The sequence below is a fragment of the Symphalangus syndactylus genome, chromosome 4 (assembly GCF_028878055.3).
Source record: "Symphalangus syndactylus isolate Jambi chromosome 4, NHGRI_mSymSyn1-v2.1_pri, whole genome shotgun sequence".
NCBI classification, from domain to species: domain Eukaryota; kingdom Metazoa; phylum Chordata; class Mammalia; order Primates; family Hylobatidae; genus Symphalangus; species Symphalangus syndactylus.
The window spans coordinates 91,024,369-91,036,957 of record NC_072426.2 but is presented as its reverse complement, the minus strand read 5'-3'; the positions used below and the strand labels follow the sequence as shown (position 1 = coordinate 91,036,957).

Here is a 12,589-nt window from a genome sequence, read left to right as displayed (position 1 = left end):
TTGAAGTGATACTATTTTATATACGTTGGGTCAAATAAAATGTATAATTAAAGTGAATTTCTCCATTGATTGATTGATTGATTGGATTGCTTCTACCGTGCCTACTAGAAAGCTTTGGAAGCTTAAATTATACATGTGGCTTGCATTATATTTCTGTTGGATCATGCTGGTCCAGACTGGATGCTCTACTTCTAGACCAGAGGTTTTCAACTTCAGCTGCCTTAGGTAGATTCGAACGTACACAGATCTAGCTTCCTAGTGCTGGAAATTCAGATCTGCTCTGGGCTGGGGTTCAGTTGTTGGCGTATTCGAGAAGCTCCTGAGGTGTTTCTAATGTATAGCCAGGGGAGAGAACCCCTACCTGGAGTCCAGATGCCTGCTGTATGCAGTCTGACATCCACCTGACTCGAGACAGCTCCTGATGGGATGGTTACAACTTAAGCCTGGGAAGTCAAATAGCCACAGGGCTCTCAGCCTGCGCACCTATGCAAAGAGCTGACTTTGCTGATTATGTTTGTAGGTCTTCCAGGATCACTGCTAATACCTGTGGTAAAGGAGTTAGATTCCTTTAGCTTACACCTCATCTGTCTGAGAGAAGTGAAGCCCGATTACACCAATATGGAGAAGGTTGTGTGTTACCTTGGTCCTGAACGTTCTGTGAGGCAAGGTTAAAAGGTCTTTAGTGGATTAGAATCCCTACTCCATCTAAATAGGTCACGGCTAGAAGATTCCCTTAAACCACTGGGTCAGATTCTCCCTGTTGTCAAGAAAATGAAATTTTATTGTTCCAAGTCACATGTCTTGCTCTTAGAATGTGACTTTGCCAATGAACAGTGAATCCTAAGTGATAAAACCTAGAATTGAGGGTAAGGAGTGGGGACAGCTATTATAGGTTCAGGAAAAATGGAGTTAACAGATCTTTTAAAAGTGAACTCGGACACCACAGACTGGGCTTACCTTAGCATTGAGAACTCACTGGTAGATATAATTTGATGCAGGTTGCTTTTTACTTATAATTTATTTGTGGAAGACATAGCACTTGGAAAGCCAGTGCATATTAGACATGTTAATGAGAAGACCCAGGACTTTTCATTTTCTTTTCAAAATATGTCTTATAACATTCACTTATCTATAGTCAGCCAGAGATGCCCTGTTTGTGAAAGGAGGGAAGGAGATAAGCGGTTATTACAGGAAAGGTTTATATTTGGTGGGGGTGCAGGGGAAGAAAGGGAAATGACAGGCTGAGAATACAGGTGTTTATGAATTTAAACTGTTATTTACCCTTAAATATCAACTTTAACTGATAATGCACATTTAAAAGCATTTTGCATAGAAATAAGATAAACTATAGAGTATCAACATTATTATAAAGTAATTATTTTAGTTTTTCCTTTGTTGTTGTTGTTGTTGTTTTTTGAGACGGAGCCTCCCTCTGTCACCCAGGCTGGAGTGCAGTGGTGCAATCTCTGCTCACTGCAAGCTCCACCTCCCGGGTTCATGCCATTCTCCTGCCTCAGCTTCCCGAGTAGCTGGGACTACAGGCGCCCGCCACCACGCCCGGTTAATTTTTTGTATTTTTAGTAGAGATGGGGTTTCATCGTGTTAGGCAGGATGGTCTTGATCTTCTAACCTTGTGATCTGCCCGCCTCGGCCTCCCAAAGTGCCCAGATTATGGGTGTGAGCCACTCCCACCTTTCAATTTTTTTTAAGTGTAATCTTATGCAGTTAACTGCAAAGAGCAAGAAAATGAATCCCTAGGGTAAATGTAATTTTCTACCACCTCCCCCACCTCAAGAAATTGCTGCATCTTTTTATTGTCCCACCAAGCAGAAGACCACTGGTAAATGTCCTTAGACATCCAGCTCAGAAGCTATTGAGTTCACCAAAGGCTTTTGTAATGACCCCGTAGTGCACAGCCAGCATTAGCCACATACAACTATCCAGAAATAAAGATCATATCCTTGTCCTTGAGGGGCTTTTGAGAAACGGGTATGTGCATTTTTGGTACAAGACCATGCAGTTATGGAAAAGGTGCAAAAGGGATGCAGAAGGGAAGCTTGGGAAGAATTTTCAGGCTTGATAGTGTTTATTCTGAGCTTTTAGGGATTGGTGGGCAGATTAACTTGCTAGGGCTGCTGTAACAAAGCACCACAAACTGGTGGCTCACACAATTCTTTTGTTTTCCAGTTCTTATCAAGGTATTAGCAGAGTTGGTTTCTTCTGAGGGCTGCGAAGGGATAACTCTTTCTTGCCTCTTTCTTAGCTTCTGGTAATTGGCTGTCACTGATGTTCCTAAGCTTGTAGAATCATTGCCCTCATCTCTGACTTCATCTTTACACGATGTTCTCCCTATGTGTGTATGTGTCTATCTCTGTGTCCAAATTTCTCATTTTACTAAGGACACGGTAATATTGGATTAGAATCCATTTTCATGACCTCATCTTAACTTGATCCTCTTCAAAGACCCTTTCTTAGTCCATCTGGGCTGCATAACAAAGTACCCTACACTGCATAGCTTATAAACAACAGGCATTTATTTGTCAGTTCTGGAGGCTGGGAAGACCAGGGTCAAGATGCCAGTAAATTGGGTGTTTGGTGAAAGCTCAGTCTCTGCTTCATAAATGATGCCTTCTTGTTGTACCCTCACATGGTAGAAGGGGCAGGGAGCTTCCTTGAGTTTATTTTATAAGAGCACTAATCCTTTCCATGAGGGTGGAGCCCTCATGAATTACCGACTTCGCAAAAGCCCCATCTCTTAATATGATTCCGTAGGGCATTAGGTATTAACATAGGCATTTTGTGGGCACACCAATATTCAGACCATAGCAGACTGTATATTCAAATAAGGTCATATGCATATAACTACTGGAGTCATTACTTCAACATCTTTTGGAAGACAAAATTCAATCCATAACAGTGGGAGTTTCAAGTAAAAAAAGGGAAGGTGCTTCTAGCCTGAATAACACAATGTAAAAGACATGGAGCATTTTAGTACCTCCTGGTCATCTCAGCTTCTCTGCCCTTGGATGGTGGGACTGGAGGTCCCCCACCCCCAGGCAGCTTTCTCAGGGTTGCTTGTAGCAAGGCTCAGGGAGCTGGTTCTGTCTTCCTGATATTCTTATTATATGCCCCACCCTGCCAGAGTGCCACCCTCTCTAACCGCCCCACCCTGCCAGTGTATGTCTGATCTCATTGATCTTATGGTAAGGATTCCTTTTATTTGCCTTCAGGCTCTCTTTTAACTAAATGAAATACTTATTTAAGGCATTTATAAAGCCATTGAACTCTTTGTTCATTTTTATCTGCAAGTTAAAAAAGGCATATCCTGATTTCCAAACATTCTAAATATTCTCCTTTTCATTCTCTTTTCTGATCAAGGTTCATTTGCAATTGCTTATAAGCTCCTAATATTTTAATCTATCCCAAGCATTTGTTGATTTTTAAAAATAAAATTCGGGAGACCTGCTTTATCTAACAATAATTAATACTGGATTAAATCCACTTAAACTTAATCCAGTTAAAATGAGGGCAAAAAAGTCAGAGTGCAACCATTAGGGAGAGACTGACCTACACAGATGATGAGATTTGTTTGATGGATAGAAATAAATACTAGAACTAGGCGGGGAGAAATGCTGGAGTGAAGACTCATTTCATAAATAGTGGGTTCATTATTGAATATTGTTGTATTGTGATGACTTTTGCTTCTCTATGTAGACTCTTAACTTCAGGGCCTCAGATAATGAATACTTGGATAGAAAGGAGCCTCTGAGGTATATTTGGTTGACTTTTAGAATGACTATAAGAGTAATCACGCTTCATTTTGACACCCAGTGGCAACACATAGGATCTGATTTGCATATCTTGAGTATGCGGGTTTCCAGGTAAAACTTTTGCTCATATATATGACATATAGGTTTGTGTGTGTGTGTTTGTGTGTGCTTAAACCTCACACTACTTGAAGATCAGCACATTTATGGACATCATAGTTGAGCTCAGTGTCTTTTAGGCAACCGTAAAAATGGTGGTACAAAGGAAATGTTCTCAAGAAGCACTGGAATCCTAGGTCCCTATACCCGGAGGGGATGTGGAGGTGCCATTTAGAACATTTCCTGTTCCCTCACACATGTAGGGGATCATGCTCCATCATGGTCACCCACACCTCTGTCCCCAATACAAGGATCTCTCAGGAGAAATAGTGTAACAAGGACATGACTGTGATTTTCTTTCGGTGGCATTCTTTTTTCTACATAGTACAGCGTAACAAGTTTCTATGGAGAGACTTTGAGAATTTTATACTGTTGCAGTTTCCAAAAGTATTTCCATAAGGCTGTGTTACACATCCGGATCTGAACTATGGCTGCCCAGTTAAGTAGACATCATGCTAGCCAGTAAGTGTTCCAAGGATTCTGTGTCTCCAAGGACAAAGAGCACAATTTATTTTTCTTAAAGGGAGAAGTGAGGGAGAGTATGAAACTAGAGAAAGTAACATTATGGTGAAATTTCAGAACCCAGCATTAGAACAGTGGAGAGAATCTTTTTGGCAGGCAGCCCGGCCTGAACCTTGCCCTTGCCCTTGCCCTTGCCCTTACCCTGGACTCACCTCACTCCGGGAGCAGAATGCATGGTTGTTGCATGTGTCTGTTTCACCACCAGCTGTAACTGCTTTTATTGCTCTTATCCTCTTATCCATTGTCTTTACCAAGAAATTGGAAGAAATACTACACACTTCCTATTTGTTTATCTGTGAGGGAGAGTGTGAAAGACAGAGCCCATTCCCCAAAAAGGTCTGCTTGTATTACATCCCTCAAAATTTCTGGGCAGGAAATTCAAAACCACAATTGAAAAATATAGTTACCAAGAGTGAAAGTACAAGTTAAAAAAAATGTGTTAAAAAAAAGACATAAAAATAAATTCCTTAAATACCAGTTTCTGGACACAGACTTCTCCAGAGTTAGCAAGTCACTGACTGCCTGTGGCTAAGGCTAGTTTCGCATATGGGAGTAGAGTATTTTAAAGGTTCTTTTTGACTTAATGCTGCTTCAGGAGAAAACAGAAAAAGGAAAGAAACTGGCATTTTGTGCGTCATTTATATGCCATGTATTATTCTAGGCACTTTGTTCGTGCTCATCTATTTAATCCCTAAACATGCAGGTATGTGATGTTTTCCTATTTTATTGGTAAGGACAATGAATAAGAGGATAAGAACAGTTGCAGCTGATGGTAAAAGTCAGGCATGCATAACCACGGACCACACTGCTCCTTGAGTGGAGTTGACTCAGGGTAAGGGGAGGTCTTAACCAGGCCACCCTTGGTAGCATGGCTCAATCCAAGTTCAAAGGCCTCAGAACCAGGGAAGCCAATGATGTGATTCTCAGTCTGAGGCCAGAGGCTTGAGAACCCAAGGTCACTGATTTAAGTTATAGGGTCCAAAGGCCAGGGAACCTGGAGTTTTTGTCCAAGAACAGGAAAGGAGGAGTATATCTCAGTTTAACAAATAGATCAACATATTTGCATTTTATCTCATTTTGTTCTCTTCAGGATTCCAGAAGATGGGATGGTGCCTGCCCATACTGAAGTCAGATTTTCCCCATCTAGTCCACTTAGATGCACATGCTAATATCCTCTGAAAACATCCACACAGACATACCCCAAAATAATGCTTTATTAGGTTTCTAGGTATTCCATACTCCAGTCAAGTTGACACCTAAAATTAGCCATCACACAGGGGCACCAAATTTGAAAATACAGAAGGATGAAAAACCAGAATTTATTGAATTGCTATGTGCTATATGCTTAAGAAACCTTACTTGATATCATTCTCATTATAAACGTAAGTGATATTGCCTTTATGTAGGTGAGGAAATTGAAGTTTATAAAGGTAAATTAGCATACTTGCAGTCACTCATTTTAAAAGTGACCAAAATTAAAGTCAAATCCAAAATTACTAGACCCTCAGCCCCTTGATTTATGCTGGTTCTTGCATAATATGCTATGAATCAAATGCACTGATAATATACCATCATTGTAGCTACACCTGGGTCTATAAATTCACTTGTAGTCATTGTAGGTTTAATTTCACTCTTGATTTAAACTCAGAACCTTTTTTTATTTTTGCATGTCCCCAGGCTACATTTGACTAGTTTCAAGTAAAAAAACAAAACAAAACAAAAAACATACTGCATACATGTTATGTGGAAATAATTCATTTTTGTGAGTGCAGTCTTATTTTTTTGTTTGTTTTAGTGGGCATTATTCTCCATAATTTTCATAATTCTTTTTATTTGCAGAAGCAGGGTAGATAGATTATTATATGCAAGTCATGCTTATTCCATTTCAGTCATGAACTGGCAATTAAGTAAAATGGAATTCTTAAGAGTTGGCACAACTATTTATTTGTTTCCAAGTTCAATTGGAAAATTTAATGAACTTGCAAATGTGGGAGTGGAAAGGATGACATTTTTTAAGATGACGATATGCCTAAACAGGTCTTAATAATACATGTTTTATCCCTTTAATTTGAATCTTTCCAACTTCAAAATGTCAACCCAAGCCTGCTGGGGCACATGATTGCCCCTCTCGACTTACTAAGAAATGTAGATAATGTGATATTTTTTAGGTTGACTTTCTGTTTTCTATTATGCCAGCCCAAATAAATGCATTAAAAACAAAAATAAACCCTAAGAAGAGAGAAAATGTTCGAAAACATTGGTTCCTAACATAATTCCACAGGAAAAAGTACTAGAAAACATGCGATCATATCTTAAGAGAGGATATAGTGCATGGTCTCAGAAAATAGAAGAAATAAAAGAAAATACGTCCTAGAATATGGGCTCTGTACATGTGGGTTTTGATCCAGATTTGTTTCATCAGGCTTCCATTTGCTTATTAATGATAAAGTACTGCAAGTACCTTTACTGGTAGAGAAACAACACAAGTCCCCATGGACTAATTTCAGCTGGCCCTGGAAGCTTCTGCAGCATTTTGGGAGCACCCCAGAAAGTCCTGGTATGAAGAATTTTGTGTACCTGAGCCACCCCTCAGCTTGCTTTTCTGTCTTTGAATTGCCATCAGCACCAAATGAAGCTAGTCTAGAATATAAAACCAGGCAGCATACCAGTGTCAGCATTAGAGTATGTTGGTTGGAACAGCACACAAATCCAACACAGAGATAAACAATCAGAATACCTACATATCAGTTGATCATGCTGCTCATCCTCTGAGGCCAGGGGACAAGTGCTTTCACCATTTTCCTTATGGTACTTTGTGCTATGAAAAGGACTTTGTGAGTGCAGAATCACAGTGAGGAGGCCAAGGTTGGATGAAAAGTCCCTTGTTTTAGCCTAAAACTGAATACCACAAAATGGGTAATTTATTTTGAAAAAAGAAATTTATTTGGTTCATGTTTCTGGAGGCTGGGAAGTCCAAAAGCATAGCACCAGCATCTGGTGAGGGCAGTTCTATGGCAGAAGGGGGAAGGCAAGTGAGCTCAGGAGACAGAGAGAGGAAATTGAGCTGAATTCATCCTCTTATCAGGAGCCCACACTTGTGATAACTAACCCACTCCTGTGATAACTAGTCTACTCTTATGATAACAGTATTAATCCCTTCATGAGTGGAGCCTTCATTGCCTAATCACCTCATAAAGGCCCCACTTCTTAGTACGGTTACAATGACTATTAAATTTCCAACACAGGAACTTTGGGGAACATATTGAAACCATAGCAGCTCCAAATGGAGAAGCTGGGTACAGAGTTTGGATGTGGGTGGGGTCAGGAGCAGATGGTCAACTCACGAAAGGAGGATGTGTTTAAGCCTAGGAGTACCTGATATGAACACGGACAGATTCTAAGCCTTAAGAACACTCTGGGGTGAGAATTGATGTAACATGAACAATTCTGTAAAGACAGAAATATGCATTTGTTAATTCAAGTAACAAGTCTGAGGTGTCAATGATGTGGGAATTGCTGCACTAGGTGCTGAGGAGATAGTGATGAGCCAAATAAGTAAATTAATGAAGAATATGGTCCCCTGAACCAGTGGAGCTTACCGTGCAAGGCTTTTTGATAGTGCAAGGCTTTTTGAACTGGTGACATTTAATTTGAGATTAAAAAAAAAAAAGGTGGAGTGGGCATTTAAAAGACAAGCAGAAAGCCTGGCGCATTGGCTCATGCCTGTAATCCCAGCACTTTGGGAGGCCAAGGGGGGTGGATCACAAGGTCAAGAGATCGAGACTAGCCTGGCCAAGATTGGGAAACCCAGTCTTTACTAAAAATACAAAAATTAGCTGAGCATGGTTGCGCACACCTGTAGTCCCAGCTACTCGGGAGGCTGAGGCAAGAAAATCACTTGAACCCAAGACAGGGATGTTGCAGTGAGCTGAGACCATACCACTGCACTCCAGCCTGGTGACAGAGCAGGACTCTGTCTCAAAAAAAAAAAAAAAAGCCAGCAGAAGAATAAAGCAAACAGCATGTTTCAAGACTCTAAGGACTGAAATGGTAGACACAACAGAAAAAAAGGAGAGTGGCTGATACGGGTGAGCAGTGTCATATCAGGGAGGTCTTTCAGACCATACTAAGAGTTTTAGGTATTATAAGTCAAATAGGAACCTAATAACACAGTAAAAATAGAATACACACACATGTTCATTCATATACATGCATATATATGATTTAATTTATATATTAAAAGGTTTATATTGCCTGCTACATGGAGAATCGTTTATGGGAGTATAATCATAAAAGAAGGCTAAAAGATAGAAAGCTATGTATTATTTTATATTCTGCATATTCTACATATTCTTTGCATATTCTTTGTATTCTTTTGTACCTTAGGATTAATATTTTTGCAGCTATAGTTGACATAAGATAAACCACCTGTTTATAATGTATCACTAGATACATTTTTGACATAAGTATTCACCAGTGAAACCACGACTGTAATTGAGACAATTAACATGTCTATAACTCCTAAAAGTTTCCCCACATCAATTTGTAATCTCTCCTATCAGTCCCTACTCCTGACCCCGGTATCTACATACATGTTTTATGTTATTATGGTTTCCATTGTCTAGAATTTTGAATAAGTGGAATTATACAACATGTACCCTGTTTGTTGTCTGATTTATTGCACTCTGCATATTTATTCTGATATTCTTCCATATTGTAGTTTATATCGATAGTTCATTTCTTTTTACTGCTGAGTACTATTTCATTATATAGAAATGTAATAATTTGATTATCCATTTACCTGTTGTTGGATCCTTGGGTTATTTCCAGTTTGGGGGCTATTAAAAATAAAGTCTCTGTGAACATTGGGTACCCAATGATATTGAACTTTCAATACTTGTGAGTAATGGAATGGCGAGATCATAAAGTAGGTATATTTTTAATTTTCTGTGAAGCTATTTTTGGAAATGGCTATATAATTTTACCTTTCCATCAGAAGTACGTGAGAGTTCTAGTTGTTCCCATCCTTTTCACATTTGGTATGGTAAGTCTTTAATCTCACCTATTCTAGTGGGGGTGCCATATATCTCATTATAATTTAATTTGCAATTTAATAATAATGAACAATGTTGGGTATCTTTTTAGGTACTTATTTGTCCTCCAGATATCTTTGGGGAAGTGTCTATTCAACTATGTTTTGCTCATATTTAAATTGGTTTGCTTATCTTCTTATTGAGAAGTCATTCTTACAAATTAAATATACAAGTCCATTGTTGAATATATATTTTGCAATTTTTTCAGACTGTATCTTGCCTTTTGATTTTCATAATGGTGTCTTTGAAGAGCAAATGTTAATGTTGATAGATAAAGTCCATTTTATTGATTTTGAAATATTTTTTAGTTTGTAGCTTTTATATTTTAGTTAAGAAATCTTTGCCAAATCCATGGCACTAAGATTTTTTCCTATGTTTTCTTCTAATTTTGTAGTTTAAAATTTACATTTACACCTATCATCCTTTTTGAGTGTATATATGTATAGAGTATGAGATTAGGATTCAGGTTCATTTTTGTGGATATGGCTATATATACTATTGATGCAATGTCATTTTTTGAAAATATTCTTTCACCATTGAATTATGTTGGCATCTTTGTCAAAACCAATTGGCCACATAAGTTTCGAATATTATATTTCTGAACTCTTTTATCTGTTGCAATTATTTATTTGTCTATAATTAGGCCAATACCATATGCCTTGATTACTATAGCTTTATAAGAAATCTTGAAATTAAGTCATGTGATTGCACAACTTTGTTCTCTTGGCTACAGGAACGTTGTTTTGGCTACTGTAGATCTTTTGTATTTCCATAAAACATTTAGAATTGGCTTGTCAATTTCTATGACAAGAACAACAACAACAAAAATGCTTCCTGAGATTTTAATAGCATTGCAATCAATCTGTCTATCATCTTGGGGAGAATTGACATCTTAATAATATCAAGACTTCTAATCCATAAACATGTTATATCTATTTATTTAGATCTTCTTTTAAGCTTTTCAATATACAAGACTTGTGTGCCTTTTCTTAAATTGATCTCTATGTATTTTATATGCTTTGATGCTATTGTAAATAACATTTTTGTTTCAATTTTTCTTTGCTGCTGTAAAATGATGTACATTTATTTTTGTATCTCTCTCCTATAACCTTGTATCCTGAAATTTTCCTAAGCTTACTTGATAGTTATACTAGCCCTTTTGTAGATTCCATCAGCTTTTCTGTATAAATTGTCATGTTGTTTGCAAATGAAGACAACTTTTCTTCTACTTTCCCCAGCTGAATGATTTTTATTCCTATTTTTTCTTGTTACATTAACTAAACCTCTGGTACAGTGTTGACCAGAAGGTATGAGAGTGGATATTCTTGCTTTATTCCTGATCTTAATGAAAAAACATTCACTCTTTCACAGTTAGATATAGATTTTTTATAGCTACTCTTTATTAGGTTGAGGAAGTGCCTTCTATTTCTAGGTTTTGAGAGTTTTAATCAAGAATGAATATTAAGTTTTGATATGTTTTTGCCTCTGATCTAGTTGTTAAATTATCTGCTTAGGTGTAAAAATGGTGAATCACATTGATTAATTTTAAAATATTAAACCAACCTTGCATTTTCGTATATAAACCTTACTTAGTCATGATGCACTATACTTTTTATATATTGTTGCATTTTATTTCCTAAAATTTGTTAAGATTTTTTGCATCTGTGGCAATGAGGGCTATTTATCTGTAATTTTTTGTTAGGTCTTCGTCTTTTTTGGAATCATGATAATACTAGCATCATAAAATGAATTGGAATCTATTGTTTTTCTTTAGTTTTCAGTTATGAGAAGCCCCTGAGATGATAGGAAACAATGAACACCAAAGGAATTATTATTTTATTAAAAAGTAGTGTTTGCTATAATTGAATAATGTTCTAATTTTAGTATGAATGAGAAATACCTGAAAATTTTACTTAAATAGAGATCCTGGCTGGGCGTGGTGGCTCACACCTGTAATCCCAGCACTTTGGGAGGCCGAGGCAGGCAGATCACCTGAGGTCAGGAGTTCGAGACGAATCTGGCCAACATAGTGAAACCTCATCTCTACTAAAAATACAAAAATTAGCTAAGCACGGTGGCAGGTGCCTATAGTCCTAGCTACTTGGGAGGCTGAAGCAGGAGGATCACGTGAACCCAGGAGGAAGAGGTTGCAGTAAGCTGGGATCACGCCACTGCACTCCAGCCTGGACAACAGAGCAAGACTCTATATCAAAAGAAAACAACAACAACAACAAAAAGATCCTGATTTAGAAAGAAGAAAACCATAACTGGTATTAACAAAGAAAAACATATCTCCTCAGGTGATTTTTATGTAGATGATTCATGTTCTGAGAACTCTTAGTCTGCTCAAAAGTTCTCAAAGTATGTTTCTCAGACCAGTAGCATCAGAATCACCTGGGAACTTTTTAAAAATGCCGACATTCTGTACTCACTCCAGATCTACCAAATCAGTAACTCTGGGGAAAGAAGTAGGTGCAGTCTGTTTTTTAATAGGCTCCAAGGTGACTCCAGTGCATTACAATTTGAGAACTATTGTTCTATGTTAATGACACAGACAGAGAATGTATATAGATGCAATTAATTTTGTATATTTTTAGAATATATATGTGTTAAAAAGTGGGAAATTTCCTCTAAATTGGCTTCTTGTTTCTTATGACCTGTATAGAAGGTCTGAGAGTGAGAGAGGGAAAGGTGTGTCGGGTGTGCGAGTAGTGTGGAGATGGTATGGATGGTCATTAGGGAAACAGGAAGGCAGGCTGATGAGATTGTTGGTGACCATTAGATGACCTACTTAAGCTCTGTGATTGCTGTTCTTTATTAGTGTCCATTTGCCCAGTGGTACAGTTTTCTTCCCCAATTCTGAGCTGCCCACAGTAGAGGTATGGAGAAGGCAGTTTCTTGGGTTTGTGTCCATTTATTTTGCCAAATAGATAGAAGGGAAGGCAAAAGGGATAAAGTAAATAAAGTATTTGCAAGAGAGTAAATGACTGTAGTCATGGACCGTGGTCACTGTCCTATATAAATAGAAAGATGAAGACAAGAGGAGGA

At 38.0% G+C, this 12,589-nt stretch overlaps 1 protein-coding gene across 9 annotated transcripts in view; it reads left to right on the top strand.

The window, feature by feature from the left end:
- Window positions 1-12,589, top strand: part of NRG3 (neuregulin 3) — a 1,125,306-nt gene that overhangs the window by 1,069,674 nt on the left and 43,043 nt on the right. The window lies entirely within an intron of this gene.